The sequence below is a fragment of the Eleutherodactylus coqui genome, chromosome 1, assembly GCF_035609145.1.
Source record: "Eleutherodactylus coqui strain aEleCoq1 chromosome 1, aEleCoq1.hap1, whole genome shotgun sequence".
Lineage (NCBI taxonomy): Eukaryota > Metazoa > Chordata > Amphibia > Anura > Eleutherodactylidae > Eleutherodactylus > Eleutherodactylus coqui.
In genome coordinates this window covers 162,644,576-162,666,691 of record NC_089837.1, presented here as the reverse complement: position 1 = coordinate 162,666,691, position 22,116 = coordinate 162,644,576, and positions in this window count along the sequence as shown.

The window sequence follows — 22,116 nt, the reverse complement described above, 5'->3', positions numbered from 1 at the left end:
GATCAACATTGGGATGTGGTCTCTTGGGGTGATATTTGAATGGTATATTGCACAGTGTTTAGAAACGGCATGTTTCAAGAATTTGTTCATAATATTAGCCTTGAGTAATGAATCTGCAGTGCAAGGCTTGAGTAGTTCTTGCGAAATATTAGAGGTGAAATTTGCATTCAATCACCTATACAACAAAACGTACTTGCTAGGTTAATATGAACTTGATGTGATGATTTTACAATACATATATTGATTATGTTGACATTTGAAAATGCCATAGCATTTTGGAACAAGTTCTCTGGTATTCTGACTATTGTGCCCTCTATGTCTACTATGGGCAAATACACTGATTTTAAACTCGATTTATTAAGGAATACAAGAACATAACAAATCATATTACTCAGTGACAAAGCTGAATGGACTATGGTTCAAAACTAAGAGATTACAGTTACATTAAACAATGTACACTATATAATATAACACATTTGAAAAAGGTATTTTATAGAATTCGAGACATCATCATCATACCTGTGAAAGACTAAATGGTCCCTGGAAGGGTCGAAGACCTCATTTAGTCCACCAATTGCTGAAATGTGTTTTGCATGTGGGTTGTGGCTGATGAGCCACACCAAATTCCCCAGATTTTATAGAATTTATCTGGGCCCTTTCTATTTTTATGTACTATTTTTTCATATGGGAGAATAGAATTGACTAGATTACACCATTAGGGGAGCGTCGGGGGTCTCCTATCCATCCAGCGCAATGCTAGAGCCTTACAGGCCAGAAACAGCGCCTCACTAAGATATGGAATTGCTGCTGCTCTTCATCCAGTATACCTAGCATACAATCAGCGAGGTTTGGTGGAAGCAACACCCCCAATAGTTGTTCCAGGAAGTCTGTAACCTCCGTCCAGAAGGGAGTATACCATCGGGTAACACAACATCAGATGGGTAAAGTTAGCGTTGAGTGTCTGACAGAGATGACATTATGTATTAGGGGTTCTATTCATCTTAAAGAGTCTGCTCGGGGTCAAGTAACATTGATGTATAATGTGTAATTGAATCTGTTAGTTGTTCGCTGCTGGCGAGACTTAAGTGTAAGAGGACATTGTGGTGCTCCACTTCTCATCAGAGAGATAGGGGATTATTTCTCACCATTTGTCAAGGACACCCACCTTTACCTGTGAAATTTTAGCTTAAATGAGGTGTGTATATATAACTGCGAGATTAACCCCCTATGTCCCTGCGTGCGCAAAACCCATATCAAGGGATAGGTGGAAAAAGACTGATGTGGTTCTGGGAACTGAGCATTGAGCGCATGTCTAAGTTGGAGGTGTCTGTAAAAGCTGGTTCTAGGGATCTGGCAAAGCTGTTGCAGCTGCTCAAAGGAGGCCAAAACACCATTCATGTATACATGTTCCAAGGAGGTGATTCCGATGTCTACCCAGAATTGTGTGTCTGGGACGTTCAACATGTATGGGAGTGATCTGTGACCCCGAAGGGGGGGTTTCCAGGGGAGTGGCTTCATAAATAGTAATCTGTTTACACATCTGCCAGACTCTAGCGGCCAATCTGTGTATAGGGACTAGTAGTCTAGAATGTAGATCTGTCTTTTTTTCCAGTATAATCCAGAGGCAAGTCTCAGATAGGTAATGCATTAAATGATGTTCCGAGTTTGGGAGGTCTGAATCAGAAAGCCAGTGATGAATATATCTAATTTGACCTGCCAGATAATATAGTTTAAAATCTGGTAGTGCCGTGCCTGCCATATCTTTTGGGCGCTGCAAGTTTTCCAAACAGAGTTTCGCTCTGACCCTTCCTCAGATGAAGGAGGTTAATAGAGAGTTAGTTTTATTAATTAAATACTTTTGTGGTCCTATCATATCTGCGTGTTGTAAACGGTATAGAAATTTTGGGAAGAATTATCATTTTAACCCCTTCCCGCTCCAGGACGTAGCGGTACGTCCTGGGAGCCTGGTACTTACCGCAACAGGACGTACCGGTACGTCCTGGGGATAGCGCGAGATCACATATGATCCCGCGCTATCCCACAGCGGGAGCCGGCTGTCAGTCACAGCCGGCGTCCCGCTGCAACAGCGGGGGGGCATCGGAGATGCGCCCCCCGCTGTTAACCTCTTCCCTGCTGCGATCTAAGTAGATTGCGGCAGGGAAAGAGTTCACAGAGGGACTGCACTCCCTCTCTGTCTCCGGCCGGAACTCGCGATGTCATCGCGAGAGCCCGACCTGTCACCATGGCAACAGGATGCCAGACACTGGCGTCCTGTATTACCAGTGCCTGAGATCACTGTATAAGCGATAAGGCATGGCAGAGCAGTAGCTCTGCCATGCCTTATGACAGCGATCATCGGTACAGTGATGTAAGTCCCTCAGAGGGACTCAAATTATGTAAAAAAAAGAAACAAAAATGTAAAAAAAGAATAATGTAAAAAAAAAGTAAAAAAAACCCTTTTTTATGCTTTTTCTAATATTAGCATAAAAAAAGGTAAAAAAAAATGAAAACCCCACATATTGGTTATTGACGCGTCCGTAACGACGTGTACAAATAGTTGAATACACTTTTTATTTTGTACGGCAAAAAGCGTTAAAAAAACGCTAAAAAACAGAGGCAAAATGCTAATTTTTAGCATTTTGCCTCCCAAAAAATGCAATAAAAGTGATAAAAAAAGCTGTACATCCCCCAAAATGGTATCAACAAAAACTACAGCTCGTCTTGCAAAAAATAAGCCCTTATAGAGCTCCGTACATAGAAAAATAAAAAAGTTACAGGACTTTGAATGCAGCTATAGAGAAAAAAAATTCCCCCCAAAAATGGCTTTTTATTGCAAAAAAGTGTAAAAACCTTAAACAAATATAAGAATTTTGGTATCGTTGTAACCGTACTGACCCGCAGAAAAAATTTAGTGTGTCATGTATGCTGCATGATTAACGCTGTAAAAAAAAAAAATCTATGTCAGAATTGATGCGTTTTCTCTCCCTGTTATCATAAAAAAAATAATAAAAGTTTTACGATATAGTCTATGTACCCAAAAGTGGCACCGATAAAAACTACAGCTCACCATGCAAAAAACAAGCCCTTATACGGCCGTGTCCACGGAAAAATAAAAAAGTTATGGCTTTTGAAAAATTGAGGTGGAAAAATACCAAAAATCGCTTGGTCCTCAACGCCAAAATAGGCCATGTCATTAAGGGGTTAATAAGATTAAAGTGGCCTGCTACAAATAGGGGCAATGAACTCTAAACCTTAAATTTATTCTGAAGAAAGGGGAGGAGAGGGGTCACATTCAGACTGAAGCTGCAAGCAAAGTCTCTAGATATAGGGATTCCCAGGTATTTAAAATTTGGGGAGACTTGGAGGTTACTTATCTTATCCCCCATGATCCTGTCTTTTTTTTGCAGTGGCATAAATGTGGATTTTTGCCAATTTATATATAGGCCAGAAAAGCACCAAAACCTATTAATCAGGGAAACAGCATATGGTAAAGCTTTCTTAGGATCTGACATTCATTGAATCAAGTCATTTGCATATAGTCTCTTGAGCCCATTACTATGCCTTCGTAAATAGGGTCTTGACGAAGGAGTAAAGCTACAGGTTCTATGACCAATGCAAACAAGAGAGGAGAAAGAGGACAACCCTGGCGAGTGCCCCATGTCAACTGAAAGAGGATAGAACTCATATTATTTACTGAGACCATAGCTACCGGAAAACTGTATATTTTAAGTGTAGGGGCTCTACAATAACCGATCCTACAGAATTATAAAAGTTTTAGCCACTTGCTAGTCTGTGCACAGATACACATGTTATATCTATTTGTATAGAAGGTGGGTAATGCAATGAATGGTTCCCAATCTGTAAATTCATGAGCAGTCCATGAAAATAGGGGACCTTTGGTAAGCATCTGTAATAAAAGAAAAGAGGGTCCATGACGTTTTTCTCAATTAGATTAGCTTGTACAGATAATTGCAATTATAATTATTTAACAGATCACAGTAAATGCTGCTAATGCGTTCATATCCATTAGTTATAGACACATATTGCATATAATCTTTGATTCATTCTTTTTTTACATTTTATTAGAGATGGGCGAGCACACTCGTCTGAGCTTAATGCTCGTTCGAGTATTAGGGTACTCGAGATGTTCGTTACTCGAGACGAGCACCACGCGGTACTCGAGTCAATTGCATTTCCCTTCCCCGCATCTTTAGTGCCATTTTCTAGCCAATAAACATGCAAAGAAGGCATTACCACTTCCTGCGGTGACGTGCCAGCCCTCTGCCCGTCAACAGCAGTGAGTGGCTGGGCCGATCAGGTCACCGCCGAGTACTTAAAATGGTCCCTCCCCCCACGCGGCTCACCTGCTGACAGAGGTTAGGAACAGTCCTCCTGATACACTGTACGAGAACCCCAACGGTCCTTCTTAGGACTGCATCTCACTGTGTGCATTATAGTTGTGGCTGGCTGGGAGCACTAGTGCACCAACTTTTGTATTATGCATATAGGCCTGTTCCCACCCTTTTAGTTATAGCGTTCTCAGCCTACATACCCTCTTCTAAAATTTCCTAGGCTACTGCAAACTATTTCAGTTATACCGTTCTATGTCTGCAGTGCATTAGACAGAGGTCTCACCGTGAAACAGTACTGTAATATTTCCTTGGCCACTGCAAACTATTATAGGTATACCATTCTATGTCTGCAGTGCATTAGACAGAAGTCTCACCACGAAACAGCACTGTAATATTTCCTGGGCCACTGCAAACTATTTCAGTTATACCGTTCTATGTCTGCAATGCATTAGACAGAGGTCTCACCGCTAAACAGTACTCTCATATTTCCTGGGCCACTGCAAACTATTTCAGCCACTGTGCAGAGCATCTCACAATACCCTTTCCTTGGGGGGGTTGAGATAGCCGCAGTAACCAGCACTATCCACTGGCTTTAGAGTCTTCTCCCACTCCATACAGCCTCTCTTATCTACAAGTCTCTGTGAGCGGTAAATTAACCCTAGGTATCAGCACCAGACAGTGGGTTAATTTTTTCAAGTCACAGCATAGAGCCTCCGCTATCTACAAGTCTCTGTGTGTGGTGAATTAGCCACAGTTGTCAGTGCTGTACAGTGGGGTAATTTATTTGGGCCCTGCTCTATTCCTAGTCCACCATGATGAGGAGTAGGGGTAAGGGTCGAGAACATGGACGCAGGCGTCCAAGTGAGAGTGTGGGAACAGGCCGAGTTCCTGGGCACGGTGAATCATAGCCGGCTGCTGAGGGATTAGGAGAGAGGCAAGTTTCTGGCCTCTCCAGCTTTATGTCACAATTTGCGGGTCCGCGTGGTAGACCATCTTTACAAACAGAGCAGGTCCTGTCGTGGATGGCAGAAAATGCGTCCAGGAATGTATTGACCACCCAGTCTTCTACGCAGTCCACTACTCCTGGCCTAGGGACTGTAACTCTGAATCCTCTGGCTGTTCCTCCTTACTCCCAGCCTCCTCACTCCATGAAAATGACATATTCTAAGCAGGCAGACTCCCAGGAACTGGTCTCAAGACCTTTTTGTGGATGAGGATGATGAGATACAGTAGTCTGTCAGTGAGGTAGTAGTAAGGGCAGTAAGTCCGAGGGAGGAGCGCACAGAGGATTCGGAGGAAGAGCTGCTGGACGATGAGGTGACTGACCCCACCCAGTTTGCTAAGCCTACTGAGGAGAGGGCTTCAGAAGGGGAGGCAAGTGCAGCAGCAGGACAGGTTGGAAGAGGCAGTGGAGTGGCCAGAGGCAGGGCCAGAGCAAAGAATCCCCCAACTGTTTCCCAAAGCACCCCCTCACGGCAAGCCTCCGTGCAGAGGGCTAGGTGTTCAAAGGTGTGGATGTTTTTTAGTGAGAGCGCGGATGACCGTCGAACAGTGGTGTGCAACCTGTGTCGCACCAAGATCAGCCGGGGAGCCACCACTACCAGCCTGACCACCACCAGCATGCGCAGGCATATGATGGCCAAGCACCCCACAAGGTTGGACGAAGGACATTCACTGCCTCCGGGTCACACCACTCCCTCTTCCCCTGTGCCAAAACCTGCCACACAGATCCAATCCCCCTTCCAGGACGCAGGCACAACGCCTCCCGGCCTGCACCCACACCCTCACCTCCACGGTCCTCCATTCCACCCAGTAATGTCTCTCAGTGCAGCGTTCAGCTGTCGCTAACACAAGCGTTTGATTGAAAGCGGAAAAACACCGCCACCCACACACATGCACAAGCTTTAAACGTGCACATTGCCAAATTAATCAGCAGGGAGATGCCGCCATACAGGCTTGTGGAAACAGAGGCTTTCAAAAACATGATGCCTCTGCTCCATACAACTATTGGGTGTCAAAGCTGGACACGTGGCACGAACTTGCGCTGTACGCCCTGGAGGTGCTGGCCTGTCCTGCTGCTAGTGTCTTGTCAGAGAGGGTGTTTAGTGCAGCTGGAGTAATCATCACGGATAAGCGTACCTGACTGTCAACTGCCAGTGCCGTCATGCTTACGAACAAAGGCTTTATTTCCCCAGACTTCTCTTCTCCACTGGCGGAAAGCAGCAGAACCTAATGATTCTTTTCGCTGCAACAGGAGAAAAATGCATCCTCTATCACCAAAAAAAAGGGGGAATTAGCTTTATCAATCACTCTCGGATATTATTACTCCTCCTACTCCTCCTCCTAAAACAGCATGTCATCACGCTGAACTGAAAGTTTTTTTTTACAATTTTTCAAAGTTTCAAAAGTATTGATACTTTAACAGAAACCCATTTATCTCACAGGGCTGCCTCCAGGCTCTGTTACAGTTTAAGCAACAGCGAGCTGTATCTTTAAAAAAATGCTTATGGTTTTCACCTGCCCTTGTGGTTGAGCAATTTTTCAGGGGTACACTTGTACTCTTGGTACATCAATTTATCAGGCCCTTGCCTATACTGTTATCTAACTAATTGTTCCGGCCTTCGCCTACACTCTTGGTAACCAAATTTTTTCAGGTGTTCACCTATACTCTTGGTACACCAATGTTTCAGGGGTTCACCTATATTCTTGCTACAGAAATGTTACTGGGGTCCACCTATACTCTTGCTACAGAAATGTTACTGGGGTCCACCTATACTTTTGCTACAGAAATGTTACAGGGGTCCGCCTATACTCTTGCTACAGAAACGTTACTGGGGTCCGCCTATACTCTTGCTACAGAAATGTTACTGACGTACGCATATACTCTTGCTACAGAAATGTTACTGGGGTCCTCATATACTCCTGTTACAGAAATGTTACCGCAGTCCGCCTATACTCTTGCTACAGAAATGTTACAGGGGCCCTCATATACTCTTGCTACAGAAATGTTACTGGGGTCCGCCTATACTCTTGCTACAGAAATGTTACCGCAGTCCGCCTATACTCTTGCTACAGAAATGTTACTGGGGTCCGCCTATACTCTTGCTACAGAAATGTTACCGCAGTCCGCCTATACTCTTGCTACAGAAATGTTACAGGGGTCCTCATATACTTTTGCTACAGAAATTTTACTGGGGTCCGCCTATACTATTGCTACAGACATGTTACAGGGGTCTGCCTATACTCTTGCTACAGAAATGTTACTGGGGTCTGCCTATACTCTTGCTACAGGCATGTAACCCAGCAGAAAAAGCAGCGTTGTCACCCGCAGGCAGTGATTGTCCTTGGTTGCAGGTAGTGTGGTACTTAGCTAAGATGTGCCAGCGCATATGCCTTGCTAATGAGGGTTTGTCCCAAGTAAATTGTTAGGGGGGTGACCGCCAGGCTCTTGCCCCCACTTTGGCTTAATAGTGGGACCTGTGAGCCTCAGATGCAGCCATGCATGCTGCCCCTGTCCTTCCATATCCGTTTCTGTGGTGTTTCCATGACTTTCTGATGTTTTCTGGTGTTTCACAAGTCATCACCGATGCGGAGCATCGGTAGCATACAAAAATGCTTGAGTCCCTCATTGACTTCAATAGGGTTTGTTATTCGAAACAAGCTCTCGAGCATTACGAAAAGTTTGACTTGAGCAACGAGCACCCGAGAATTTTGGTGCTCGCTCATCTCTGCATTTCATCCTTATACTTTTGGGCTGTTCAGTTTTTTTGTACTAAATTGTTCTGGAAAAAAAAAAGAGATAAAAAGGTTGGATATCTTGGTGTTAAGCTTGGAAACTGGAGTTGTACTTAGACTTTTGTGACAAGCAAGTTATAAACATAAATTTCACACAACTTGCATGTGACTTTAATACAACTTTTTTCACCCAATGTCTTTCTTATTAATATAGTTGTTACCAGGAGTTTAATTTGATATAAAGATTTTTCATTTCATGCAACATAAACTGTTTTCTTAATCTTTTTGCTAAATGACTCAGTTATAGCATGTTTGTCTTCATTAAAACATCTTTCAATTAAAGAACTACCTGCCTGGAAAGCTGTAATGCAAAAGTTCTGTTCCATGCACCTTGGAAACTACTGCTTTGCACAGAAAAGTTTTTTTTTTTTTTTTAAGCAATTCAGAAAGTAGCCTAACCTGAGTGGTTAATTTACAAAATATTTTACTTTCTCGTCTGTATAATCAGGGGATACAGCAAGACCTTGGGTATATAATGCTGTCACTAAGAGGTGGACACTAAGCACAAAAGTGGTAGTTCCACCCATCAGCTATACCCCTCCTGCAGGCACAGGGCTAGATCAGTTTTAGCTTAGTGTCTTAAGGAGGAAGACCTTGCCTTAATTCTAAAGTCATCCCATCTTCTTCCATGTCCGGTGCACTGTTCTCCTTTTGTCTGACCGCATCTGGTTTTTGGCAGGGCATACTTACTGAAGGCCAATGGTATGACCCGCTTTGGTAGATGCCATTACATTAGAGCAATAGCTGATATCAGCTAATATCTAAACACAGCATTTTTGCCACTGACAATGGGTCAGACTTATGAGTACTGTCTAATGGTTAAACAGTGAAAAGTAAAGGCCCATTTAGTAAATGCCAATAGTAGAAAAAGAAAAGCCTTACAAGCTTTGCATTTTTAACAGTTTTTTGCCCTCTCTCTTTTTTAGTGCATTTTCTGGGCCCATGACATTTTTTCAAAATCACCGCACATTCTGAGTGGTTTTTTTGTATCAAAAAGTTTCCGGTAGGCTTCTCTACAGGAGAGAAAAAAGCTATGCAGGGTAAAAAAAAGTCACCAAAAAAACCTTACAGTGCAACACACAGGTTGGTTTGGGAAAAAAGCAAGGAGTGGATTAAAAGGGAGTGGGAATATTTTCCCTTGATGAATCCACTTCTTCTTTGGTTCAAAACTGCATGAAAAACTGTAGTACTATCTTTCTCCAAAACAACTTTGTGTGAAATCATCCTTAAAAAAATTTAAAACACAACAGAATATGTTAAATCTACTGTAACCTATAGTATTCTAACCAATACAAATCTCGGTTTCCTATCTCTGTATTACAAGTATGTGAATTTATTGTATATATGCATAAATGTTACTTGCCACTTTAGACGCTTTATTTTAGAGATAACACTTGGAAAATTACTACTGGGGGTTCAATAGCACTTACACTATAATGAGCATATGGAAAGTACTTATTTTTTTCTTAAAGTTACACTGATTAACATGTCCTTTTGATTAACATTTAATCAGTTAATCATACTCTTTCACTGTTTAACATTTACATACTAGGCAAGTTTGAAAACTGCTGAAACAATTGAGTTACAAGAGTATGATGGCAAAGATGATACGTAAGGGTGCATTGACATGGGCGACATTGAGTCACGCCCAACATTCTCCATGTGCTGTGCAATGTGAGGGGGACCACACATCTGCATGCCCTATTCTTGTGCGAGACTCGCACAAAAATGGAACAAGCTGCAATTTTTTTCCCGTCTTGCACCATCACTGCAAGAGAAAAATCACCCATGTAAATCCACCCATTGCAAATAATAAGTTGTAGTTTTGTGCGTCTCACAATGCATTGTCCCATGGGAATGGACTCTAAAGTCTCTTTCACACGGCCAAGAAAATCGTGCAAGATTCATGAGGTGTAAAACGCACAAATCCCGCACAAGTATGAACCTCTCTCATGAAATATACATGAGAGATTTTGTCCCCGCATTATGGTGCGGGAAACAAATTGTGGCATGTCCTAACTTTGAGCGTTCTCTCAGAACACATCGCCTATTGTTTTCAATGGGGCCGGCCAAAGCATAGCATGGCGTGCGAGGTGCACACATGTGCGATGCAAGGTTTCCCATTGAAAACAATGAGAAACACTTGCCGATCGCTACTTTGAATGAAGTCATGTAAGGTGCTTTTGACACAAAAACGCCTAACATCCTCGGGGAAATATCATGTTGGCGAGTGCGATATCGGGCCAAGTTTTACGGCCCGATATAGCACTTGCCCGTATGAAATTAGCCTTAGTCACATCAAAGTTTTTTTAAAATATACATTAGCCCTTAGAACTAAACTGTTGGTTGTACCTGTATCTCCCATTTACTTTTATGGGAGTTCAGCTGTTTCTGTAAGCTCAGCGACAGGTGGCTACAGCATGAGGACGGTTATATTCTGTTAAAGCCTTTTTCACACCGGCGACAGCGATATCGCCGCGAAAGAATTGTAGCAATATGGCTGCTGTGTTCCTGTAATTTCTGTGCGGTATTGCTGCTTTTTCTTGCTGCTGTGATTTTTTGGGGGAATTGAAATATAAGCCCTATCCCAAAAATAAGCCCTAGCTGAATTAAAAAAACAAACCAATAGATTACCTAACAGGCGCTGTCCACTCCACCACACTTCTCCTCCCAAAGCTCTGCCGCACTTCTTTGCAGTCTTCAGCCGCCACTTCCTGGTTAGGGGTTCGTAAATCCCGCCTCCAGGAAGCGCCCTTGACATCCGTACAACATCCTGTGATCTCATTGCACAGCGAGGCATTTAAAAGCTAGAGAGAGCGTAATTCCTTTGCTGGGTCATTTAAATGCCACTGTCAAATTTGACAGCGGCATCTAAATGGTTAACACCTACGATCTGAGTTATCTCCTATTGCAGTGGTTGTGGGCGGGTGTCAGCTGTCAAAGACAGCTAGCACCCGCCCTATATGGAGCAGGCTCAGTTCCAGGGCTCCCTTCATATAAACCACGTCACCAGAGGGCATATGCTTTTTAGTGTAAAGAGGTTAAAGTGCTTTATTTGTGGCCCACACTCTCATCCTGATCTGGAAAACCGAAGGGCCTAGTTCAGTAGCTCGGCCACCGAAACCCCTTTGCAGCGTAACCATCTCAGCATAATCCTTGCACGTGTCCAGTACTCTGTGTGCATGAGATTTTTTAAATAGCATCCACATGGTTTGCACTGTAAATGCTGCAGAATGTTCTCAGCATTTACATCATGTGTGAAGGCACCCTGAGGCCAACTTCACAGGGCCGAGAAAATCGTGCAAGATTTGTGCCTTGGAAGATGCACAGATCTTGCACAAATATGACCCCCATTCTTTTGAATGGGGTCATACAGATGAGCGATTTTTGGCTGCATAACACCACGATGCAATGCCATGTGGGAAACGAATCGTGGCACGTTCTATCTTGCTGCGTGCTCCAGCATCGCAGCACCCATGGCTTTCAATGAGGCTGGCAGCAGCATCTCGAGGTCTCTCATTGAACCAATCACAGCCATCGCATTGAATCGAACACTGCATTGATTGGCTGAGCAGTGCTGGATAAACCAATCAGAGCCATCGCTTCCTGGAGGCAGGATTTATGTATCCCGCAACCAGGAAGTGATCTTCTGTGGGCGACGAGGACTGCAGGATGCCGAGGGAGCTCTGGAGAGCAGTGAGGGGACCCAGACCGAGACTGCTAGGTAAGTATTCCCTTTTTTTTTGGAGTGCAGCTAGGGCTGCGATTTTGTGCATTGTGATGCTACAAAACGAAGTCTCCATAGGGAAACATGGGCTACAAAAAAACCCCGCAAATCGCGGCAACATAGAACATGTCTCCTCGCAAGATAGCATCAGGGAAAACAGCGCTAATGTGAAGGAACCCATTGGAAAGCATGGGCTTCACATGCATGCGTTTTCTTGTTCTATTGTATCACGGTAATTTCGCACGATTTTGTGGACTGCGTGAAAACAGCCTTAAAGGGATAATCCTACCCTACACATAATGTTATTGAGCGCATACTATGTGATACCTGATACTATGTGATATCCATGGATATCTGCACCCACCGGATAAGGCCCAACTGCCACTTTAGCTTTTTCACCCCAATAATGCTGGCGAATGCAGCTGCACTTCCTTTACAGCAAGGTGTGGTGATTGTAGGGGGTCCTAAAAGCCCCTCACTAATCAGACAATGATGACATATTCTATTAACATACCATCCATGTGAACCTGCCTCCAATTCTGTTACATGGCACTATTAGGCCTCATTTCCACGGGGGAAGTCAGATTCCGGGGGCAGGAGCCCGCAGCGGTATCCCACCCTGCAAGTGGCAAGAGGGCATTACTTACCCTTCCGTATCCTCTGCGTCGCTGTGCGGGTCTTCCGTCTTCTCCTCTGTGGATGTGAGTGGGCGTGCTGCTTTCCCGCGGGATCTGCAGCACGTCTGCAATGACAGCTGCGGGTGTGTCACGGATCGGACAGCTTCCATTGATTTCAATGGAAGCTGGCCCTGCGGGATTCACAGCGAAATAAAGCATGCTGCGATTTGTTTTACAGGCCATAAGGTCTGCAGAACAATCCGCATGCTTTAATTAAGCTCCGGACGCCCATGCCTCCCTATGGGCAGCTTGAACTGTGGTACCCGCGCGGATTCCACAATTTAAACCCGCCAGTGGAGCGGCGGGTGGGCACTGTGAACGGGGTTGTTGTTGGTCTCAAACTGTTTACTGGCACGCTGTGACTGATACTCTTTATAGGGTCACTGTAAGGCACTGGTTATCGGGCTGCTCTTTGCAGGAATGTTCTTTGACAGACACTGTTCATGGGAGCACGCTGTCTGTCTGTCTACATTATAGGGGAATTCTGACACTGTTTATAGGAACACTATGATAATGTTTATAGAGGCACTCTAGCACTATTTATGGGGGCACTCTCTGTCTGGCACTATGCATGGGAGTATTCTCCATCTGGCACGAATGTGAGCACAGTCTAGCACTCTCTATCTAGCATTATTTATGGGGGGCATTCTCTGGTACTATTTATTGGGGCACTCTATATGGCACTATGGAAGCACTCTACCTGATATTATTTATGGGGGCATTCTCTATCTAGCATTATTGGGGCACTCTATGTGGCACTATTTGTGGGGACACTCTCTATCTGATACTATTTATGAGGACACTCTGCCTGGCACTACGGTGACAGTATCTCGCACTATTTATGGGGTCACACTCTATGTGCCACTATGAGGGCATTCCATCTGGCACTATTTATGGAGGCATTCTCTATCTGATGCTATCTATTGAGGCATTCACTATCTAATGCTATCTATGGAGGCATTCTCGTTCTGATGCTATCTATAGGGGCATTCTCTCTGATGCTATCTATTGGGGCATTCTCTATCTGACGCTATCTATAGGGGCATTCTCTCTGATGCTATCTATTGGGGCATTCTTTATCTGATGCTATCTATAGGGGCATTCTCTCTGATGCTATCTATTGGGGCATTCTCTATCTGATGCTATCTATGGAGGCATTCTCTATCTGATGCTATCTATAGGGGCATTCTCTGATGCTATCTATTGGGGCATTCTCTATCTGATGCTATTTATGGAGGTCTTCTCTATCTGATGCTATCTATGGAGGCATATATGTTGAAACCTCCACACCTCACACCCTTACCATGAAGAGGAGAGGTCCCATGGAGCCCCTTCCACAGGTTTGTCACCTCATCAGTAGTGTCTCCTGTCACAGCAACTAACTCGGGAAACCCAATTACTCATCTAACGTGCCTCTCGCCATGACCCACCGACTCGGAAGACCCAATCTCACCAGTTGCCTCAAGCCGCTTACCTTCCAACTCGGAGACCCACTAGCTATTCCAGGTCCAACCCAATCTACCATCTCTGCAAAGCCACTGCCCTGTCAGAGCCAAGAGGCGATAGACCTCCCTGTAACCATTAGTCGACCATGGCGACTTCAAGGGACCCCCCCCCCTCTACTTTCTGCTACTTCCGTGACAATGCAACATCTCCCTGTTTTATTTCCTCACTAAATGACTCCCCCCTACCCCCTCTTTCCCAACTAGAGGCGGACGGGATTTCTGGGACTTCTTTCTTGGTGCTTCTTCCTCTGTTCTTGACTCCTGAATGACTCCCGGGTACTGCACTGCTCCTCCTCTTCCTTTTGTTCATCCTCCTTTGGTCCTTATAACCCATTTCCTCTGTTAACCCATATTGGGGGCACTATTACTATTTGGGGCCACTGCAGGGGGCACTGTAACTATTGGGGCCATTCCAGGGGGAATGACCATTCTGCACAAGAATTTGCAGAATTTTGGGCCTGTACAGAGTGGCCATTCCCCCTGGAGATGACGAATTGTGGTGCTCTGTCTATTTATGCCTGGCACACAAACAGAAGGAGGAAACTTGTTATATGGATACAAATTTCTCAGTCTTTATGTAGGTGTCAGTTCATAATCCAGAAAGTCAGATAAACACTTGCTGTGAGCAAATATGAATTCATACTATAATGTATGTCAATACTAATAAATCTGTCAGACATAGGCAGACACAGCAAATACCTTCCATAGCATGCTGTGGAAAAGGGATTCTTTCTGCACACAAGCAGAAACCAATTGTGGTTTCCGCTCGCAGAGGAAAAATTGCAGCATGCTCCATTTTCCTGCGGAGTCCGCACGGACGGCTTCCATTGAAGTCAATGGAAGCTGTCCGACCCGTGGCCCTTCTGCAATTGACATTGCGGACAGGCCCTGGATTCCGTGGGAAAAGCAGGAGTTTAAAAAGAATCTGTACTACGCATATCTGATGGTGGGCCCGCGACCATGAGCAGTATAGAAAAGAAGAAAGAAGACATGTATTTGTACACACAAATACACGCAGGAGTGGCCAAAAAATGCAGATGTAAGCAATTTTTGGGTGCACAAATATTTGCGCGACTGAAATGCGTTTACACCCGTGTAAACAAGCATTGAGGTATATGCACATGGATAAATAGAGAGTTGCATCTGAGATTCTCCAGCATAACTTATGTGGCGAGAAAAGATAAGTAGCAAATTATTGTACAAATATAGCCTGCACTAAGATTTATAACTTTTGGCCTTTTTGCGCCCCATCCCAGTCTTTTAGAAAAGTAGGTGGGGGGGGGGGGGGCCCAATATATTTAATATAATTTACACCAGGGAACTGCCTTATAGCTGGTAAAGATTTCTTCTTCCGACACATGAGCAGCCCAAGAAACATTTAGTAAGTGGCATACACCTCTTAACCCCTTATCGCCACAGGACGAAAAATTACATTACTGGTCACAGTTACTGGTGTTAATAAATCGGCCCCATTGTGTATGAACATAGAAGAGACCCAGCTCCTGTCCCAGTCCAGCATGGAGAGGGTCCTGGAGCCGGTTGTGGAAGAGTTGGTAGGATCCCCGACGGTCATTCCATCCCATGAATTACATCTGCTGCTCTGACTGACCAGGTGAGCAGAGCTGACTCTTTCCATAGGAGTACTAGTGAGTGATGCCTGTAAGACAGGAGCAGACAAGAGGGGTAAGAACGGAGCAGAGACCTCTGATGGGTCTGTGCTGCTAGAATGACCCTGCTGTCACGGAAGAGTACTAGTGAGTGATGCCTGTAAGACTGGAGCAGAGACCTCTGATGGGTCTGTGCTACTAGAATGACCCTCCTAGCACCGAGGAGGTTGCTGAGATGAGTTGTTTGCTTATGTTGCTGTGAGAACCTTCCGTACAGCTGGATAATATACTACAACATAAAGAGAGCAACCTCTGCTGGACTGTATAACCCCTTAGGACAGTGGTGGCGAACCTATGGCACGCAAAGCCCTCCCTCCTGGCACGCACCGCCATCGGCCGCTCACCATGTTAGTGGATACTGTCAGGGGCCGCGGCTCCCCTGCCCGGCATTCACACAGCAATGCTGCTAGCGGCGCTGATCTCTGCGCACACTGTGTCAGCTATTACTACCGGGGGCCGCTGTGGGGTGTCAGCTATTACTACCGGGGGGCTGCTGTGGTGTGTCAGCCATTACTACCGGGGGCCGCTGTGGCTCGTCGGCCATTACTACCGGGGGCCGCTGTGGCTCGTCGGCTATTACTACCGGGGGCCGCGGTGGCTCGTCGGCTATTACTACCGGGGGCCGCGGTGGCTCGTCGGCTATTACTACCGGGGGCCGCGGTGGCTCGTCGGCTATTACTACCGGGGGCCGCGGTGGCTCGTCGGCTATTACTACCGGGGGCCGCGGTGGCTCGTCGGCTATTACTACCAGGGGCCGCGGTGGCTTGTCGGCTATTACTACCGGGGGCCGCGGTGGCTTGTCGGCTATTACTACCGGGGGCCGCGGTGGCTTGTCGGCTATTACTACCGGGGGCCGCGGTGGCTTGTCGGCTATTACTACCGGGGGCCGCGGTGGCTTGTCGGCTATTACTACCGGGGGCCGCGGTGGCTTGTCGGCTATTACTACCGGGGGCCGCGGTGGCTTGTCGGCTATTACTACCGGGGGCCACTGTGGCTTGTCGGCTATTACTACCGGGGGCCGCTGTGGCTTGTCGGCTATTACTACCGGGGGCCGCTGTGGCTTGTCGGCTATTACTACCGGGGGCCGCTGTGGCTTGTCGGCTATTACTACCGGGGGCCGCTGTGGCTTGTCGGCTATTACTACCGGGGGCCGCTGTGGCTTGTCGGCTATTACTACCGGGGGCCGCTGTGGCTTGTCGGCTATTACTACCGGGGGCCGCTGTGGCTTGTCGGCTATTACTACCGGGGGCCGCTCCTGGAGGGTCACTGTCACTGCTGCGATATGTTTACATGAGGTGGAAATGCTGGAAAATGTCCTTCGCGGAAATTTCCGTGACAAATTCCACAGCATTTCCGCATTCAAAAGCAGTCAAAATCTGCACCCGGGCTATTTTGAAACAGCTCCGTCCTTTTAAGAACGACGGAGATAAAAATCATGCGTTGTGATAAGCCCAGCCCCTGATGTGTTGGCACTTTGCGATAAATAAGTGGGCTTTGGGTTGTAGTTTGGGCACTTGGTCTCTAAAAGGTTCGCCATCACTGCCTTAGGATATGGGAACGCTGTGGAAATGCTGTGGATTCCCCATTGCAGAGTTTGTTGTAAAAAATCTGCATTTCCCAGTACCAGGAATATGGATAAGATTTCAAGAAACCTCGTCCATACACTGGAAAAAGTCATTCAATTTATTCTATTTTATGACCAGTAATTGGTATAATTTATAGTATAAATCTGAAATTCTGGTGTATGGCTGGGTACACAAAGATGTGGCATATTTATTAATGGGACTCTTAATAAATTTGGAGCATCTTGCGCTAAGGTTTGTAACAAATTCCAGTATTAGTAAATTCTCCTCCATAACTTGATATTCCTAGCCACATAGCTGTGTGATGTAGATGCTTTATGGCTTTGCTTGGTAGTAAAAACAGCAGTTGCAGTCTTTGTGTTAATTTTCCTATAATGTACAGTATAAGTGCTGATTTTATTCTGCAGGGTAAGATTAATCCAATATCATATATTTGTTTTGTTGCATTATTCAAAGGGTTTGTCCAGTTGTAAACTATTCATGGACTGTCCTCACCATAGATCATTAATAGTAGATTGGCAGATGTCTGTCATCCAGGACTCCCAACGATCGTCTGTTCACTGGGCTGGTGCGCTGAGCTAATTTCTGCAGGAAGCAGACAGTTCTGTTAAGGGGTGTAACTAAAGGCTCAGGGTCTGGGTGCAAAAGTTCAGCTGGGACTCGGCTCACTCCCACTGTACGCATATTTACCAATTCAGCATTGACTGAGTAGTGCTGCCGATTCCAGCCATCTGATTGGCTCTTCGGCACCACGTGACTACACTGCGTGCACGCAGATTGCCTTAATCAGCCGTGCACTACACACTACAGTTAAAGGGGTTGTCTCGCGAAAGCAAGTGGGGTTAAGTACTTCTGTATGGCCATATTAATTCACTTTGTAATATACATCGTGCATTAAATATGAGCCATACAGAAGTTATTCACTTACCTGCCCTGCGCTGGCGTCCCCGTCTCCATGGCTCCGCCTAATTTCGGTGTCTTCTTGCTTTTTTAGACGCGCTTGCGCAGATGGGTCTTCTCCCTTCGGCTCGGCAGCAGCGGCGTTTTGGCTCCGCCCCCTTGTACGCGTCATCGCGTAGCTCCGCCCCCGTCACATGTGCCGATTCCAGCCTCCTGATTGGCTGGAATCGGCACATGTGACGGGGGCGGGGCTACACGATGACGCGTACAAGGGGGCGGAGCCAAAACGCAGCTGCTGCCGAGCCGAAGGGAGAAGACCCATCTGTGCAAGCGCGTCTAAAAAAGCAAGAAGACACCGAAATTAGACGGAGCCATGGAGACGGGGACGCCAGCGCAGGGAAGGTAAGTGAATAACTTCTGTATGGCTCATATTTAATGCACGATGTATATTACAAAGTGCATTAATATGGCCATACAGAAGTACTTAACCCGACTTGCTTTCGCGAGACAACCCCTTTAAGCAGCCGTGCACGATCAGCCGTGCTAACCCTAAGCCTAACCCTAAACCTAACCCTAACCCCTAACTCCCCGCGGGTCTCGTGAAGTAGCAATCGTGCACATCTGCAAAGGGGGGTTTGTGCACGGATGCTTAAGTGTAGTGTGTAGTGCACGGCTGCTTAAGGCAATCCGCGTGCACGCAGTGTAGTCACGTGGTGCCGAAGAGCCAATCAGGTGGCTGGACTCGGCAGCACTACTCAGTCAATGCTGAATTGGTAAATATGCCCACTGTACCTGTACCCATATCTAAACCACACTGCATACAGCTGCAAAACAATTTTACATACATGATCAGGACCTTTGGTGTAAGCTTTCTAAACATGACTAATTTCCTGGACTACGTGAAAATTTGTTTGTAGCCCCTTAGGCCAATTTCACAGAGCCGAGAAAATTGCGGGAGATTTGAATGGGGTCATTTTTTCTTCTTTTCACGCATCGTGGCACAGGAAAATATTGTTTCATGTCCTAGCATTGTTTTTAATGGGGCTGGCACAGCATCACATGGCGTATGATGTCGTACTCGCCAATGTGAAATTAGCCTTAATCTGTGTTCATGTTTTTTGTTGCATTTTTGAACCACAATTAAAATCACATAAAAAAAATGCATTTTTAAGAAACTGCATACACTATTAAAACCGCATGTGGATTTAAACAATATATGTGTTTTTAAAAACTGCATACAGGTTTCTGATGCACACTTTACACACAATAAGAAAGCGCAATTATATGCAAGAGATACCCCAGTAATACCAACATTGTCTATATCGCTATATACAGGATGAATAACTTATGCCAGCTGCACATATAGAATTATATACAGGAGATGCCCAGGTTATACTAACATGTTCCATCCATATATAAATCTCCTGTATACAGTGATATTGACTATACAGGTGTAAGCCGGTTGCACATCTGCGTCGGAACCTCTGGCTGGAGATTTTGACACAGATCTGGGTCAAAATACCGGAAAAAAAAGCGCTGCATGCAGGCAGCGCTTTTTCTTCTGATCAAAAGCTGAGCAGTTGGGTGGAAAGCAGACAGACCCTGTTATAGTCAGTGGAGTCCATCCAGCGCTATTTGGATCTGTCCAGAGACTGAGCCGTTAGGCTGCTAGGATTCCCCTTTCCGATTCCGTTCGGAATCCCCCATGCAGGTGTGAAACCACACTTACCTGGGCATCTCCTGTATATAATTATATATGTACAGCTGGAATAAGCTATACATCCTGTATATATTGATATGGTCCAAAATAGTATAACCTGGGCCAGTTTATATCAGCATGGTTGATATTACTATATACAGGATGCATAGCTTACACCAGCTGTACATATATAGTCATATACAGGATTCCCAGGTTACACCAGCATGTTCCATAACACTGTATACAGGTGGATGTACATCTCCTGTATATAGTAATATAGAGCATGCTAATGTAACCTGTATAATTATATATGTACAGCTGGTATAACTTATAGCAGCTATACATATTTTAGTATGTAGAGTACTTGCCATCTCCTACTGTCTCCTTCTCCGCTCCCTGACATTGCCGGGCTGCGTGATTGGTCAGTGCATCACTGGCCGGACCAATCATGTGGCCAGCAGTGCACTGATAGACCGCAGTTGTGACCAATTACAACGGCAGTCATTCAGGGGAAGGGAGGAGTGCGCTGGGGAGGTCTGCAGCCTGTAATTGGCTGCAGGACCCATGGTAACAGCCCTCCCCTCCTTCAATGCGACCCACAGCTGGCTCACGGCAGTGATACTGTAAATGGCACAGGGTCCCCGTTTGCTTAGGGCCGGGTCGCGGCTTCGACCCCTAGTGGTATGCAAGTGGCTGTGTCTTGACTGCAGTGGCTTGGCTTTGCAGGCCAATATCTTATTCATTTCAATGGGAACTCTATCCTAAGAATGGGCTGTGAATAATTTACAATTGGACAACGTCTAAATGTCATTAAGGGTTCATTAATACTAAAGTTTTGCTTACATTTGGGCTTCTGTGTATTTCTCCTCTGCTGGTGCACAGCAACAGAATTAAATGAATCAATCCTGCCCCCCCCTTCCTTATTTTCAACGTAATTTTAAAAAGTGTGCAAGCAGATTTGAAAACCTTCAGTTCGTTTCTGCTCTGTTTCCTTTCTGTTTTTAAAAACCCATTAAAATCAATTGAGGAAAAAAAGATCCTTTTAATCTCGTTGGTCTGCTCCAAAAATGGGGCAGACAGCCTGATTGGAGGCAAAACCACTAGTGTGAATTAGCCCTCAATTACCAAAGCACTTGCCTCCCACTTCTAACCAGACTAACTTTGACACTTTTTTCAGACAAACCTCTGTCATTTTTTAGTTTGGGTTTTTAATTCTACAGTACAATGTGGCAGTAATGTGTTACCTTTATTCTAGGGCTCAGTACAATTATTAAGTACGGTGATGCCGAATATGTATAGGCTTTTCTTTGTTCTTCTATTGCACAATAACACATTTGCAGGGCTTGTCAGGTTTTTTTTAAAAATGAAAACTGTCATGTCCCCACAGCAAAGGGGAGTATTTGATCTTTTTTTTTTTTTTAACCATGAGGAGCTAGAATTCAAAAAAATAAAAAAAACTCTCGGGAAAGTGACATGTACTTCATGCAAATCTGTGCAGTATCGCATTGGAGTTATACATGCAAATTTTGCCCCCTGACTAGGCTAAATCTGCATGCAGATCCACTATAAAAGCAATGGGGTACGTTCACATGTACCCAAATTATTGCAGACTTTCCACAGCAGAAAATCCACTTCAAATTCTGCACCACTGACAGATTTTGATGCAGATCTGCATCAAAATCTAACATCTTCAATTAAGGCCCGGCAACCAACCAGTCAGCAGGGATCCCAAGTAGCAGATCCCCGCCAATCAAATCTATCCTGTAGATAGGCCATCAATTGTAAAAGTTCTGGACAACTTTAAAAAACTGGTATTCGCATCTCTGTTTCGCACGGCCAAGATGTGAAAACATGGAAGTCAAAAAGGGGAACTGAGCACTTAATACAGGGCTGTTTTTATAGATCTCATTGAACAGAATGGAGGCTATGAAAACGGTGCAGCGCACTACACTGTTATCAAAATTCTGGAAGCTACGGAAACTGCATAGTGTGCTGTGAAATGCTGTTTCTGTAGCTTCCTTTTTCTTCAATGAGAGCTACGGAAACAGCGCTGCTCTAAGCTCTCAACTCTATCTGTAGGCTCTGGATGTGTTGCTGTAAGCCATGGCAGTGGTTTCACCTTTTAGGTACTTACCTAGCACTAAATGACAATATGCCTTCACATGATCATTTATCTTGCAGAATCTTGCTCTGAGGCCTGCCAGAGTATGT